Below are 16,818 nucleotides of genomic sequence, written 5' to 3' on the forward strand. Positions count from 1 at the left end.
CTTGATTTCTCTCTCTCTCTCTCTCTCTCTCTCTCTCTCTCTCTCTCTCTCTCTCTCTCTCTCTCTCTCTCTCTCTCTCTCTCTCTACATCACCTTGCTTAATTTTGCATTATCTTTTTTTTCATTTTCCTCCAGTTCTCCAGATTGTATCCGTCTTCGTGTGATTTACGGAAACTATCGGTAGATATACTGCGTAAAGTTTCAAAATTCTGCCTTTACGATATGCTATCAGAGTCGTGCCCTATGGGCCCTCTTCTGCTTACTTTTACGGAAGAAGGGCGGAATGGACTTGTTCAGTGGTATAATCACTCGCATCGGCCATATTTTCTTTTCATACCTCCTGTATCATCGGCCCAACTTTTTCGCTCAACAGTGATAAATCTCCCACAAAATATATTATCATAGCAGCCAACATCTCTGTCTTGTCAAGGAAATGGGTTAATCGTCTAACTGTGTATGGGAATTAGTCATCGTGCGTCTGGTAATTTCATCGCTCCAACATGAATATGTTTGTTCAGGCGACCCACTGGTACCAAATCGAGTTTTTACACTGTGAGCCAAACTGTAAGAAATAATGGTAGTATTTAAGGAGACCGCTGTCGCAACACCATCTTGTTAAGAAACTGACTGATATAGTTTATCATCAACTGTCTGAGAAACCTATTGCGAATAATACATCGGTATGTCGTATGAGGATACTTGCTGCTAAAGACTTTACTTCACTGATTCATGCTTCAGTACTTGGGAAAAAATTATAACCCTCACTGATTAATAGAATTCTTTACTGTCAGACTCCAGCGACAGCCACGTATTTAGGCCCTGATATGTCGCCATAACTTCAACGTCATTAGGGAAGTTCAGCTCAAACCAGTGATCCTAGATCATTTGTAATGTCAGGGAAAGCACTTATGCAGTAATTGCTCAATAATTGGAAATGGAAACTGTAGGCAAGAAGATCGACCGTGACAGGATTCGAACCTGCAATCTTCGGATCCGAAGTCCGACGCCTTATCCATTAGGCCACACGGTCACATATGCGATTAAGCTCATTCTTCTGTGAAGACCTGTAATGGGGCACTTGGTGTGCCTCTGGTTGTCGGCCTTGGCCACGTACATACCCCACACTGCCCTCTATAGTACCAGAACTCTCTGGACGAAGGTATCCATAGTCCTCGGCCAATCAGAATTTCCTGATCTGAGGCGCTCATAGTCCCCCTCGCACTCGGAACCAGCTGGTCTGAGGCGTCCACCCTGGCCACTCAAAACCATTTACTCTTGGGCGTTTAAAGTCCTCTGGCCACTCACTGTTAGCGGGAGTGAGGCTTCCACGGTCCCCTGGTCACTCAAAAGCCGCTGGTCTGAGTCGTCCACAATCCTCCTGGTCTAAGACAGCCATAGTACCCTTACGGAAACTATTGGTTAGATGTATTTTGTAAGCTCAAACATTTTTCATCTATGATATACCAACAAATGTGTGCCATTTAGGCCCTCGTCTGCTTGCTTCTTCGGGAGAGGGGCGGAACGCAATTGTTCAGTGGTACAGTCACTGACGTCGTCCATATTTCCTCTTTATGCCTGCTATGTTATCAGCACAACCTTCCTGATAAACAGTGACATATCTTTCGAAAAATATATCATCCCAGCAGCTAACAGTTTCTGTCCTGCTAAGGAAATGGCTTAGTCATTAGATACTGTGTATGGGTGGGATGGGGGTCGGGGGAGAGAGACCATTCATCGTATGTCTGGCAACTTCATTACTCCAACGGAAATATGTTTGCTGAAGAGACCCACTGGCGCTAAATCAGGGTTTTACACTGTGAGCCCCACTGTAACAAATGATGGTAGCCAAGGAGACCGCTATCGCAAAACCATCTTGTAAAGCTATTGAGTGATACAGTTTATGATTAACCGTCTGGGAACCCCTATTGCGGATAATACATCGGTATACCTTATGAGAAGACCTACTGTTAAAGATGTTGCTTCACTGATTCGTGCTTCAAAAATTTTCAAGTGAGAGTTGTAAGACGAGGGAAGAGGTTCAGGCAGCTCGTAACAGTAACAACAGCAAGGTATAATCACACAAACCAGTGATGTTATATCGTTTGTAATGTTGTGGAAACCTATTAAGCAGTAACAGCTCAGAGTTGGATATGGAAGATGTTGGCAAGAAAATCGACCGTGACAGGATTCGAACCTGCAATCTTCGGATCCGAAGTCCGACGCCCTATCCTTTAGGCCACACGGTCGTACAAGAAATGACGCCCATTTTTTCTTAAAGACCTGTATTGGCGCTCCTTTTCAGGAGAACTCTGGCTCGGATGGTGTGCCTCTGGTTGTCAGCTTTGCCCTCGTACATCCTCCACACTGCCCCAGTGATATCAGAACTCTATGGAAGAAGGTGTCCATATTCCTCGGCCAATTCCAATTAGCTGATCTGAGGCGTTCATAGTCCCCTTTTAACCCAGAACCCACTAATATGAGGCGTCCAGTATTCCCTTGGTCACTCAAAAGCATTTGCTCTTGGGCCTTCAAAGTCCCCTGGCCACTCACAGCTAGCTGGTTTGAGGCCTTCACAGTCCATCGGCCACTCATAAGTCGCTGGTCTGAATCGTTCACAATGCACCTGGTCACTCAGAACTCGCCGGTGTAAGACTTCCACAGTCTTGCCGGCCACTGAGAACTAGCTTGTCTGAGACGTCCATGGTCCCCTTGATCACTCCGAACCAGCTGGTCTGAGGCATCCACATTCTCCATAAGTGCTTAGAACTCGCTGGTCTGAGATGGCCACAGTCCTCTGGGGAGGCAAAACTCGATGGTCTTAGTTGTCGACAAGTAATCCCGTCTCATGTAGCCTTGTAGATAAAGACGTCATCAACATCTCATCTTCATTACTTCATCTATGTCTCACGCTACATTTGTTTTCAGCCCTTTGTAAAACTTTTTTGCTATCGTCTTTTCTTTTTCATTCCTTACTTGATCTCTCTTTACTTAATTTATTTCATTTTGCATTATCTTCTCTCGTTTTTCTCCTTCCCTCAGATTGTGTCCATCTCTGTGTTGGTAGCATACAAGCAAATTCGTGCCCTTTGGGCCTTCATCTGCTTCCTTTTATGAAAGAAGGGCGGAATGGATTTGTTCAAGGGTATGATCACTCACACCGGCCATTTTTCCATTTCAAACTACTATGTTATCGGCACAACCTTCTCGCTCAACAATGGCTAATCTTTCAACAAATATATTACCCCAGCAGCCTATGATTTCTGTTCTGCTAAGGAATTGGCTTAATCATTAGACATTATGTATGGAGATTAGTCATCATACATCTAGCAACATCATTGCTCCAACGTGAATATGTTTGTTCAGGAGACCCACTGGTACCAAATCGGGTTTTCACAGTGTGAGCCTCACTATAACAAGTAATGAAATTGTTCAAGGGGACCACTGTGGCAACACCATTTTGTTTAGAAATTGACTGATAAACTTTCTCAATAATTGTGTGGGAAACCTATTGCGAATAATACATTGGTATATCGCATGAAGAAGCATGCTGCTAAAGATTTTACTTCACCGATTCGTGCATCACTACTTAGGTAAAAATTCATTAGGACTCTCGCTGATTTTCATCAAATTCTTTTCTATCAGACATCATCGTCAGCCACACTTCTTCAGGCCCTATATATATATATATATATATATATATATATATATATATATATATATATATATATATATATATATATGTCATTATGACGTCATCAGAAATGTCCAGCCTAGAGGTGGAACTTGAGGGAAAATGTTCAGGCAGCTCGTAACAGTAAGAAGAGCAAGGTACAATTACACAAGTCAGTGATCCTATATCGTTTGTAATGTTAGGGAAACCCCCTAAGAATTAACAGCTCAGAGTTGGAAAGAGAGGCTGTTAGCAAGAAAATCGACCGTGACAGGATTCGAACCTGCAATCTTCGGATCCGAAGTCCGACGCCTTATCCATTAGGCCACACGGTCATGCGAGCGTTGAGGTTCACTCTTCTCTACAGATCTGTAATGGCGCTCCCTTTCAGGAGAACTTTGGCTCAGGTGGTGTGTCTCTGGTCGTCGGCTTTGCCCTCGTACATCCTCCACACTGCCCCAGTGATGCCAGAACTCTATGGACGAAGGTGTCCATATTCCTCGGCCAATTCCAATTAGCTGATCTGAGGCGTTCATAATACCCTTTTCACTCAGAACCCACTAGTCTGAGACGTCCAGTATTCCCCTGGTCACTCAAACCCATTTGCTCTTGGGTCTTTAAAGTTCCCTGGCCACTCACAGCTAGCTGGTTTGAGGCTATCACAGTCCCTCTGCCACTCATAAGTCGCTGGTCTGAATCGTTCACAATCCATCTGGTCACTCAGAACTCGCCGGTGTAAGACTTCCACAGTCTTGCTGGCAACTGTGAACTCTGTTGTCTGAGGCGTCCATGGTCCCCTTGATCACGCAGAACCAGCTGGTCTGAGGCATCCACATTCCCCATAAGTGCTTAGAACTCGCTGGTCACTCACAACTCGCTGGTCTGAGATGGCCACAGTCCTCTGGAGAGTCAAACCTCACTGGTCTTAGTCGTCCACACATCATCCAGTCTCACATAGCCTTGCGGCTAAAGACGTCCTCGACTTGTCATCTTCATTACTTCATTTTTGTTTTACCCTGCATTTGTTTTCAGTCATTTGTAAATCTTTTTTGCCATCTTTTCTTTTTCCTCCTTTGCCTGACCTCTCTCTACTCTATTCATTTTATTTTGCATTATCTTTTATTTCCCCCTTCCTTCCAGTTCCCCAGATTGTGGCCATCCATCTCCGTGTTGATAACATACCAACAAATTCGTGCCCTATGGGCCTTCATCTGCTTCCTGCTATGAAAGAAGGGCGGATTGGACTTGTTCAGTGTTATAATCAATCACACCGGCCATTTTTCCATTTTCTACATCCTATGTTATGGGCACAACCTTCTCGCTCAACAGTGACATATCTTTCCAATGATATATCATCTCGGCAGCCAACAGTTTCTGTCCTGCTAAGGAAATGGATTAATCATTAGACACAGTGTTGGCAATTATTCATAGTACATCTGACAACACTGTTGCTCCATGTGAATATGTTTGTCCAGGAGACCCACTGGTACCAAATCAGATTTTTGCAGTGCGAGCCACACCGTAACGAGTGACGTTAGCATTCAAGGAGGCCACTTGAGATTATCATTTTGTTAAGAAATTGACTGATACAGTGTACAGTTAACTGTTTAGGAAACCTATTGCGAATAATATATCTGTATTTCGTATGAGGAGACCTCCTGCTAAGGATTTACTTCACCTATTCGTGCTTCAGTGTTTAGGAAAGAATTTGGATTCACTGATTCATTAAATTCCTTACTATCAAACTTCATCGTCAGACACACTTCTTAAGACAATGATCTGTCACCTTGACGTCATCAGCAATTTCCAACCCAGAGCTGTAACATGAGTTGAAGGTTTCTGCAGCTCGTAACAGTAACAACAGCAAGGTATTATCACACAAACCAGTGATCCAAAGTCGTTTGTAATGTTAGGGAAACCCCTTAAGAAGTAACAGCTTAGAGTTGGAAATGGAAGCTGTTGGCAAGAATATCGACCGTGACAGGATTCGAACCTGCAATCTTCGGATCCGAAGTCCGACGCCTTATCCATTAGGCCACACGGTCACACAAACGATGAGGCTCAGTCTTCTCTAAGGATTTGTAATGGCGCTCCCTTTCAGGAGAACTCTGGCTCAGGTGGTGTGTCTCTGGTTGTTGGCTTTGGCCACGTATATCCCCCCACACTGCCTTCAGTGATACCAGAACTCTCTGGACGAAGGAGTTTATAGTCCTCGTCCAATCAGAAATAGCTGGTGTGAGGCGCTCGTATAGACCCCTTTGCACTTGGAACCTGCTGGTCAGTGGTGTCCATAATTCCCTTGGCCACTCAAAACCATCGGCTCTTAGGCTACTCACAACTAATTTGTGTGAGGATTCCACAGTCCCTTGGCCACTCAGAAGTCGCTGCTGTGAATCGTCCACAATCCCCCTGCTCACTCAGAACTCGCCCTTCTAAAACACACTCAAAACTCGCCCTTCTAAAACACACTCAGAACTCGCCCTTCTAAAACATCCACAGTCCTCCTGGCTGCTGAGAACTTGCTTGTGTGAGACGTCCACAGTTCCCCCTTGATCGCTTAGAACGAGCTGGTCTCAGGCGTCCAAATGTCCTCTACCCACTTAGAACTCCACTCAGAACTCACTGATCTGAGATGTCCACAGTCCGTCGGCCACTCAGAACTCACTGGTCTTACTCGTCCACACATCATCCGTCACGTATGTCCTTGTGGATCTAGACGTCCTCAAGCTCTCATCCTAATCCCTAATCACTTCATTTCTGTTTTACACTACATTACTTTTCAATCATTTGTAAAACTTCTTTTTTTTTCCATGATCTTTTCTTTCTCCTTCCCTGCTTGATGTCACTACATATACTTGTTTCATTTTGCATTATCTTTTCTCTCTTTTTTCCTCCAGTTCCCCAGATTGTGTTCATCTCTGTGTTGGTGGCATTAGCGACAAATTTATACCCTTTTGGCCCATGTCTGCTTGCTTCTACGGGAGAAAGGCGGAATGGAATTGTTCAGTGGTATAATCACTCACACCGGCCAGTTTTCTTTTTCATATCTCCTATATTATGGGCACAACCTCCTCACTCAACACTGACATACCTTCCCAAATATATATCATCCCAGCTGCCAACAGTTTCTGTCCTGCTAAGAAAATGGATTAATCATTGGACATTGTGTATGAGGGATTAGTCATCGTACATCTGGCAACTTCATTTCTCAAACGTTAATATGTTTTTCTGGGAAACCCACCCGCACCAAATCAAATTTTTTGCACTGTGAACCTCACTGTAGAAAATGATGTTAGTATTCTTGAATTCCTTACTATCAGACTTCAACGTCAGCCACACGTCTTTAGGCTCTGATTTGTGACCATAACGTCATGAGGACTGTCTTACATGGATAGAGCTGTGACCTGAGAGGAATGGTTCAGCAGCTAGCCACAGTAACAACGGCAAGGTACAATCACACAAACCAGTGATATTTTATCGTTTGTAATGTTAGGAAAACCCCTTAAGACTTAACAGCTCAGAGTTGGAAATGGAAGCTGTTGGCAGGAAAATCGACCGTGACAGGATTCGAACCTGCAATCTTCGGATCCGAAGTCCGACGCCTTATCCATTAGGCCACACGGTCACACAAGCGACGAAACTAACTCTTTTCTACAGATCTGTGGTGGCGCTCCCTGTCAGGAGAGCTCTGGCTCAGGTGGTGTGTGTCTGGTTGTCGGCCTTGGCCACATACATACCCCATACTACCCTCAATGATACACAAACTCTCTGGGCGAAGGCGTCCACAGTCCTCATGCAATCAGAATTAGCTGGTCTGAGGCGCTCATAGTCCGCTTTGCACTCGGAACTCACTGGTCAGGCGTCCAAAATTCCCTTGGTCACTCGAGGCCATCTGCTCTTAGGCGTTTAAAGTTCCGTGGCCACTCGCATCTAACTTGTGTCAGGCCTCCACAGTCCCTTGGCCTAAAATCAGAAATCGCTGGTCTGATTCGTTCACAATCCCCCTACTCGCTCAGAACTAGCCGGTCCAAAACGTCCATGGTTTCCCTGGCCGCTGAGAACTCGCTTGTGTGAAGCGTCCACAGTCCCTTTACTCATTCAGAAGCAGCTTTTATGAGTCGTCCACATTCTCCCTACCCACTTAAACTCTCTAGCCACTCAGAACTCGCTGGTCTGAGATGTTCACAGTCCCTCGGCTCATATAGCCTTGTGGATCTAGACGTCCTTAACATCTCATCATAATCACTTCATTGATGTTTCACTCTACATTTCTTTTCAATCATTTGTAAGGCTCCTATTTTACTATCATCTTTTCTCTTTCCTACCCTGTTTGGTCTCACTCTACATATAATTATTTCATTTTGCATTATCTTTCCCTTTTATTTCCCCAGTTCCACAGATTGTATTCATCTCTGTGTTGGTGACATAGCAATAAATTCGTGCCCTTTAGGCACACGTATGCTTGTTCCTACGCAAGAAGGGCGGAATGGAATTGTTCCGTGGTATAATCACTCACACCAGCCATTTTTCCTTTTCATAACTCCTGTATTATCGGCACAACCTCCTCACTCAACAATGATATACCTTTCTAAAAATATATCATTCCAGCTGTCAACAGTTTCTGTCCTGTTAAGGAAATGGGTTAATCATTAGACAACGTGTCATACGTCTGGCAACCTCACTGTCTAGGAGACCCAATGGTACCAAATCAGGGTTTTACACTGTGAGCTTGGCTGTAACAAATGATGTTAGTATTCTTAAATTCTTTACTATCAGACTTCAACGTCAGCCACACGTCTTTAAGCCTTGATCTGTCAAGCAAGGCCATTGGAAATGCCCAACTCAAGAGTTGTTTAATGAGTGAAAGATTTAGACACCTCGTATCAAGAATAACAGCAAGGTATCATTACACAAACCAGTGATCATATATTGTTTGATGTTATAGGGAAACCTCTTAAACAGTTACAGCTCAATAGTTGGAAATGGAAGCTGTTGGCAAAGAAATCGACCGTGACAGGATTCGAACCTGCAATCTTCGGATCCGAAGTCCGACGCCTTATCCATTAGGCCACACGGTCATACAAGCGACGAAGCTCACTCTTCTCTTCGGGCCTGTATTGGCGCTCCCTGTCAGGAGAACTCTGGCTCAGGTGGTGTGCCTCTGGTTGTCGGCTTTGGCCACGTACATCCCCGACACTGCCATCAGTTATACTAAAACTCTGTGGACGAAGGTGTTCATAGTTCCCGGCCATTCAGAATAAGCTGGTCTGAGGCTCATAGTCCCCTTTGCACTCAGAACCCACTGATCTGAGCCGTCCGCAGTTCCCCAGGCCACTCAGAACCATCTGTTCATGAGCGTTTGAAGTACCCTAGTCACTCAGAACTAGCTGTTGTGAGGCGTCCACAGTGCCCCAGTCACTCAGAAGTCGCTGTCCTGAGTCGTTCATAATCCCCCTGGTAACTCAAAACTAGCTTGTCTAAGACATCCACAGTCCTCCTCGGCCACTGAGAATTCGCTTGTCTGTGGCGTCCACAGTCCCTTTGAACACTCGGAACCAGCTGGTCTGAGGCGTCTACAAGTGCCCCTGCTCACTTAGAACCTGCTAGACTGAAGCTATTACAGCTCTCAACGTCGCTCAAAACCAACTGGTGTGAGACATCGGCAGTCCCCTGTCCACTCGGACCTCGCTGGTGAAAGCAATTCATTGTACCCCTGGCAACTCGGAGACTAGCTAATGTGATGTGTCTACAGCCTCCTGGCTACTCAGAACTAGCTAATGTGAGGTGTCCACAGCCTCCTGGTTACTCAGAACTAGCTAATGTGAGGTGTCCACAGCCTCCTGGCTACTCAGAACTAGCTAATGTGAGGTGTCCACAGCCTCCTGCCTACTCAGAACTAGCTAATGTGAGGTGTCCACAGCCTCCTGGCTACTCAGAACTAGCTAGTGTGGCTGTCCATACTCACATGGCAACTCAGAACAAGCTGTTGTGAGGTTTCCACAGTCTCCTCTCTCCTTAGAGAGAGCACTTACTTAGAACTCTCTACACTTGACTGGACCCCTGTCTTCACGCAAGGTTGTCAAATCCCAATGAATGTGACTCGGTGATAAAGTTTCCCGCAGTGCCTATGGTCGCAGAGTCAAGGCTGCGGTCGTGTAACGTAGACACCACAACGACCTACCCTTAAGCACTCGGCTCCGACGTCTGATGAAAGGGAACGGATATCCCGTTATACCGACACCAGAGTTTGCGAGAAGTGAAATCGCTAAGTATATATCATGCCAGAGGTAAGTGCAGGCACAGTCATGGGAAAGCAATCGAGGCATTGATTAACAATAGAAGGCGACGCAAGCCAGGTAGAATTAAACCCTTAAAACATTTTGCAATTCCACGGAAGTCGAATAACCTACCGACCCTGCTGCTACCGAGTGTCGCCTCCCTGCTCAACAAATTAAAGGAACCTATCATCCATCACCACCAGGTCTGCTCGCCGCCAGATCATGGGAATAACTAAGGCCTGGCAGCTTTCTCCCTGAAATTTGTACTACGAGTGACTACATTCTCTTCTACCGCCTTCGTACATCAAAGCGTGGAGGAGATGCAAGGCCTTTGTCTCGAAGAATTACGTCCGCCAGTCTGAGGCTCTGGAGGTGTTACGTGTTAAGTTTATGCTCACATTACCACCTGTCTCCTCCACTAGGAGGCACTTTTAGTACACCTTGCCTACACATCGGACACACTCAGGATACCGTACCCTCGTTCTAAGCTTTGATAAGTAGGGATTTCAATGAGACTGACACCTCCATCCTCTAAGAACACTGTCTACATCTGTCTCAGATTGTTCACTTTCCCTCGCTAGGGCAATATACTCTTGACCTGAGTCTGACTGACATATCTGACTGCTACCTAACACCCAAGCCTTTCCCTCGTCTCTGACGCAGGATTCATTTATCAGTGTTACCATCACCCGTCCCCACCATACCCCACACCAACGGACACACCTCAAAATTTATCGGTCACTTCCTGACTCAGCGGAGAGAAATTTCGGTTAGTGGGCAAGGCGTCATCACTGGACTGAGGTGACCTGTGAAGATGTTGAAATCATGCGGGAGGAGAATCACGACACCTGTAGCCAGGCCTACCAACACTTCTTTCCACCCCAGAAGACGGGAACACTACAACCGACAGACGCTCACGGGCCTGCTGGATCACCTTCCGCATCAAGCGGCTTACGCAACGGCGACATCGAGCGCTCCACTGTCGCAACATCGACGACCTCTACCAGCAACTTCGCAACGAAATGTGACTCGAAGTACGCGCTGCGAAGAAGATCTATTATCCAACAAGATGCAAAATTTAAAGCAGGCCAACATCGGATGGTGGTACTGTAGAATCAAAAAGCTTAACTGGCAGTAACGGGCAAAGGCTCTCCTCGCTCCCTTGTGTAGACCAGCTTACCAATGAGGAAGCTGCCCGCCAGATTAAACAAGAGCTTCGTTAATATTCGTCAACAATTACCACAGCTTGACATCAGCTCCCTACCAGCATACCTACCAACCCCATTTCCCGCGAACACAGAAGGAGAATATCAAGTAGCTAAACGCATTCAGCTCCTTAAAACGCTCAACCACATCTGTAGATACTGAAAATGAAACCATACAAGGAATTCTCCTATGAATTAACCAAAATCGCTAATTACCATAATTAATGGCACTCTAAAACAATTTAAATGTCCTGCAGCTTAGAAGATCGGCATATGTTGCTCCACTATCCAAATCCACCAACCCAGAGTCTCTTAATTGCTTACGACCTGCTGCAATCACTCCAGTCCCCCCCAGTCTAATTTGTGGAAGTTTGGTGTTTGATTGGACCTCTGCTGACACTGCTGATTCAGTAGACCACCTCCCTCAGCAGTCTGGAAAACATGATGTCTTCCTCCACTACTCACTGCCTTGTCACTTTCTTAGACTTCATTTACCGCATCTTGGAGAACCGCAAGAGCTCAGCGGCTTTCAACTTCGTAGACTTCACTTCGGCTGCCTTCCTCCACCACTCACTGCCTTGTCACTGTCTTAGACTTACTGCATTTACCGCATCTTGGAGAACCGCAAGAGCTCAGCGGCTTTCAGCTTCGTAGACTTCACTTCGGATTACATCTAAGTAAACCATAACATCATCATGTAGGAAAAAGTCGACCTGGCACTGTGTGGATGTCTGGTTTAGTGGCTGGCGGACTTCCTGACCGGGCATCACCTAACCTTCTGCTTTAGGGGAGCCACATCGACACCACTACCGCTAACATGCGATGGACCACAGGGCACTAAGAATCTGATATCCTCCGGGTAGTCAGAGACTTCAGACTTCGTGAAGTCACCATAGACGACGGTGTAAAGTGGAAGAGTCATATGGGCGCTTTCATCATATCTTCCTTGCACCGTCTGTAAGTTCAACGTTTGAAATCATTAGGCGTCTCACCAGTTTTGAGTTCAGGAATGTCGATACCTTCTTCATTCCATCTACGTTCACCTGCGTCTCCCGAGCCTGGGCCTCCTCAATAACAGCCATACAGAGGGACCAGCCAGAAAGAACGCAGAAAGGGACATGCAGACTCATCCTGGGCCCTTTTTAAACAATCTGCCATCTTTTCCAACCAACAAACACCAGCAGGCCACATGGCGGTTTGGCAATGAATACTGACAACCTACACACACACACACACACACACACACACACACACACACACACACACAGAGACCTCCTCCCCCACGATATCCCTCCACCACGGACCGCCCGTTCGTCACCACAATGGACGTGTTCCAGAATCAGAGCTCGTACAAACGGAGATATAAGAATAGTCCTATACCCACCATCGTAAACGTCATAAACAAACCATTAACAAGTGTATAACTATACAAGTGAACAGCTCAGTTTCTGTAAGTTAGGTTGTGTGGTAAGTCATCTCCTGTATCACTCTAATTATTCATCATTTAATGTTCAACCAAATGCATAATGTGTAAAAAATGCTATTATCCCCGTAAACTTCCCTGTCTTTCTAAATGTCTGCCCCCATGTGCTGATCCAAAGAGTGGAAATGTCGAGCCCACCTTGATCTTAAGCTCTCTTATGATTAGCTAGCCAGTAACTATCATGACTTCCCAGTTCTTTAATATCTGTAATACCCAACATGTGCATTTTCCGCCGAATGGTTGCCTTAATCCAATAAGCCATTGTTTATATATCTTTTTATTTACCTATTAAAGTGCCTGGTGTCGAGTGTTCACACTCCTTCTGGCCACTCAGAACTCGATTGTGTGATTTGTTCACGATCCCTTTATCCACTAAGAAGTAGCTGGCTCGAAGCATATAAGGTTCCCTTGGCTACTCAGACCTCGCTGGTCTGAGACATGAAGAGTCGCTGTGGTCACTCAGAGATGTTTGGTGTTTGGTGTCCGCAGTCTCCCCAGCCACTCAGAGACCATTGGTCTATGTCCACGGTCCCCTGTAGCAACTCGGAACCAGCTGGTCAAAGACGTTCACACTCCCCCGGGGTTTCGGAACTCGTTGGTCTAAGGCATCCACAGTCCCGCTGGCCAATCAGAACTCGCTTATCTGAAGCATCCTCAGTTCCCCTTGTCACTCAGAACTCGTTGGCCTGAGGCTTCTTCAGTTACCCTGGCCGCTCAGAAATCGCTGGTCGGAAGCATCCACTGTACCCCCGCCACTTGGAACTCTGGTGTGAAGCGTCCACTGTTCCCCAGGCCACTCAGAACTCGCTGGTCTGAGACGTCCAACAATTCCCCGGCCACTCAGAATGCCCTAGTCTGAGACGTCCACACAACATCCCGTTCCATCTTACCTCGAGGTTCAAGTCGTCCTCAACGTCTTACCACAATATCATCTTTGTCTTTACACTACATTGATTTCCATCGTTTGTAAACTTCTTGCTTGCTATCATCTTCTTTTCCTCCGTCCTTACTTCCCCCTACAACCTTCTCACCTCTTCTTCCATTATATTTTTCCACTCCCAGATCGTATCGAACCCCTTGTGATTTACGGAATCCATCCTTGAGTTATATTTACTGAGTTTAAAATTCCTCTTTTATCCTTCAAATACACTTTTTAAGAAGCCCAATTTTACTGACATGTTTAGTAGACCCACTGGTACCAAATAGGGTTATCACAGTGTGAGCCTCACAGTAACGAATGATCATCCACTTCAGGGAAACCACTGTCGCAACACCGATTTGTTTAAGAAACCGACTGATACTGTTTTACATTAGCTGTCTGGGTAATGTATTGCTGATACTTCGGTAAGTCTAGCGGAGAAACTGGTACCACTGTTTAACATTACTGATACACAAACGGGAAGCAGTTCAGAGACTCAATAATTTATTCATATCTTTACCTTTGGACTTCAGCGTCAACTACACGGCTTTAAACCCTGAACTATCACTATAAGTTCGATAGGAATATCCAACTCAGAGCCATAACATCAGTAGACTGTTTCAGGCAGCTCGTAACAGCAACAACAGCAAGAAATAATCACACAAACTAGTGGTTCTCTATTGTTATCATCATTAGGGAAACCTCGTAGATGGTAACGGCTCAGTAGCTGGAAATAGAAGCTTTTGGTAAGAAAATCGACCGTGACAGGATTCGAACCTGCAATCTTCGGATCCGAAGTCCGACGCCTTATCCATTAGGCCACACGGTCACACGAGTGCTTATGCTTTTTTCCTCTATAGCTCTGTGAAGGCGTCCCTGTTAGGACAACTTTGGTGTACTTTTGGATGTTGACTTTGGCCACGTACATCCCTCACACTATCGTCAGTAATGCCAGAAATCGCTTGTGTAAGGCGTCCATAGTCCCCGGCCAATCAGAAATCGCTGATCTGGGGCACTTAACCACTCAGACCTAAATTGTGTAAGACATTTGTAGTCCCCAGCGACTCGGAACTAGCTAGCTGAGGCTGTCCTCAGTCGCCAAGCCACTCAAGAGCTAGCCGACTTGAAGCGTCTGAAGTACCCAGCTGATTTGAACTAGATACTATGAGGCATCCACAGTCCCTGGCCACTCAAAGTTTGCTGGTATGAGACGTCGCCAATCTCTGACCACTCAGAGCTAGCTGAACAAAGGCATGCAAAGTTGCCACAATATTGGTTCATACCACTGTGGACTCGACTGTTTAAGAAACCGTCTGATACAGTTTTGTATTAACCATTGGGAAATTTTACTCGTGGTACATCGATATGTATCCTGAGGAAATTTCGCGTTGCAATACTGATAAATAATTTAGGACTCTGACTGATGCAGTTATTGTGGGGAAAGATAAGCTCGCTACACCGAGGCTCTTATTCACTCACAGTAGCATTTGTAACAGAACAAGCACAAGAATTAACGTAGCCATTAAAGAAGTAAGGAAGTCATGTACAACTGTTGGTCACACAAATTTGCACAGTAACATGAACACATTCCTCAGTAACATGAACATTCTTTTAACTTAAACAATCCACAGACCGACATCATGTTCACCCGATTGTCACCATACTTGCCCCTGCTTTTAAAGGCTGACCGTATATGTGAGGTGATCCTGATGGCATGGTTTACATCCAGATCAGCGTAAGGCGCTCATCTGGTGCTAAGATTACTCGAGCATTGGTGTCCTCTATAGCAGGAAGATCACACGGTGACGTATCATGAAAAGCAGGAGACTTCGGTGATGACTCTTCAGGTCCACTGTCATGTAGGTCCCGGGCTGTACCTTCCTCACTAACGGGTACCGGAGAAATGTCCCCTGGTTGGGCTAAGTGATATACTGATACCACAGTTCCTCAACCATGTGAGAGTCTGACATGTATATGCAGAGTAAGGCATCAAAGAGGACAGCACTACCATTGGGCGGTCGCATTGACTGCATGGCAGGGGATATGGATTTCCAGACAATGCCACTATGCCTTTCCACCAGGCTATCATTTCTCTGTGGGTTGCAGCCGGTAGTTTTCGGCCCGTGGCAGTGCCTCTGTTATGAAGGAACTCGCCTGATTCTTCAGGCATAAAGGAAATTCCCTGGTCAGAGAATATGTAAGAAGGCATACGAAAAACGGCAAACAGTTGGCAGAGACACTGGATAATAATGGCTGTTGTCTTGTCATCGCATGGAAAAGCAAAAGTAAACCTTGAAGATTCATCCGCTATGGTTAACAAGTAAAGACTGTATGTACCCCGATGGCCGAGGACCTGCAAAGTCAGTGTTCACCCTCTCGGTGAAATCAAGGTTTGACTTCAGCCCAGGCTGGGCATGGAGAACTCATGTTCTTAATGTCGTCAGTAGAATCAGGGTAGTCCCTCCTGGGTGACGATAGAGAGCTGTGGAGTTCCCACAGGATATCTCAGTGTGTGACAGAAGAACATGCCCTTGGCACTGTGTGTTACCCGTGCGAGAGATTATACTGCAGCTGTAGCGTGGCAGCTCGATCCTGCACCTCACAATTTTTCCCCATTTCTGATCTCTCCATAAAGCTTTTTGCTGAGCGTGAATGCAAAGGATCTCAGATGCGTAACAAGCGTGAGGTGATGCCCATAGTAAACGCCTCCATTAACACGACGCTTCTACGTAAGCCTCTTCCTCCACCGCCTCATGATGTCTGTGTAGTTCCAGTAAAGGGTTCGTGAGAGGGATGCTTCTGGTTGCCCTGGCTGGCTTCGCGTGAGCTGTGCGGCATCAGACCCAACCATGAGGAGGATACGATCAACCTGCTGTGCCACCACGACAGAAGCAACAACGTCCTTCCTTAGGTGTCAAAAAGGAGCTGCAGGAAGTGGCAAGCTTTTACAATGGACCAGGTGATGATGAATCATCTTGGGGAAGTTACTCCTCCTCCACCACGAATAATGAGCGAACATCACCATTACTTGACTTGATGATGGCACGTCATGGGAGGGAGGGAAGGCGTTGCCAGCTGCCGCAGCACGTCGGTCGGAGGCTCTCAGGATCTGGCTTCATTGTTCCGTTTACATGAGTGTAACCGAGAGATTGACTATTGTGAGAGAGAACACAAACTTGTCATTATCAAGTAATATATTGTATATTTCAGCAATATGTATGAATTTACTGAAATTCTGTTACTTCAAGTGAAAACGTGACCTT

The 16,818-nt window shown here is 45.8% G+C and overlaps 7 non-coding genes across 7 annotated transcripts; all 7 read right to left on the reverse strand.

Annotated features, from left to right (window-relative positions):
- Positions 1-957: 957 nt before the first annotated feature.
- TRNAR-UCG (transfer RNA arginine (anticodon UCG)) lies at positions 958-1,030 on the reverse strand. Its single transcript has one exon. It is a non-coding gene; the product is annotated as a tRNA-Arg (tRNA).
- A 1,143-nt stretch (positions 1,031-2,173) lies between these two features.
- Positions 2,174-2,246, reverse strand: TRNAR-UCG (transfer RNA arginine (anticodon UCG)). The gene has a single exon. It is a non-coding gene; the product is annotated as a tRNA-Arg (tRNA).
- A 1,686-nt stretch (positions 2,247-3,932) lies between these two features.
- On the reverse strand, positions 3,933-4,005 carry TRNAR-UCG (transfer RNA arginine (anticodon UCG)). Its single transcript has one exon. It is a non-coding gene; the product is annotated as a tRNA-Arg (tRNA).
- Positions 4,006-5,642: 1,637 nt separating this feature from the next.
- On the reverse strand, positions 5,643-5,715 carry TRNAR-UCG (transfer RNA arginine (anticodon UCG)). The gene has a single exon. It is a non-coding gene; the product is annotated as a tRNA-Arg (tRNA).
- A 1,507-nt stretch (positions 5,716-7,222) lies between these two features.
- Positions 7,223-7,295, reverse strand: TRNAR-UCG (transfer RNA arginine (anticodon UCG)). The gene has a single exon. It is a non-coding gene; the product is annotated as a tRNA-Arg (tRNA).
- A 1,380-nt stretch (positions 7,296-8,675) lies between these two features.
- On the reverse strand, positions 8,676-8,748 carry TRNAR-UCG (transfer RNA arginine (anticodon UCG)). The gene has a single exon. It is a non-coding gene; the product is annotated as a tRNA-Arg (tRNA).
- Positions 8,749-14,311: 5,563 nt separating this feature from the next.
- Positions 14,312-14,384, reverse strand: TRNAR-UCG (transfer RNA arginine (anticodon UCG)). Its single transcript has one exon. It is a non-coding gene; the product is annotated as a tRNA-Arg (tRNA).
- Positions 14,385-16,818: the final 2,434 nt, after the last annotated feature.

The sequence above is a fragment of the Panulirus ornatus genome, chromosome 1, assembly GCF_036320965.1.
Source record: "Panulirus ornatus isolate Po-2019 chromosome 1, ASM3632096v1, whole genome shotgun sequence".
Taxonomy (NCBI): domain Eukaryota; kingdom Metazoa; phylum Arthropoda; class Malacostraca; order Decapoda; family Palinuridae; genus Panulirus; species Panulirus ornatus.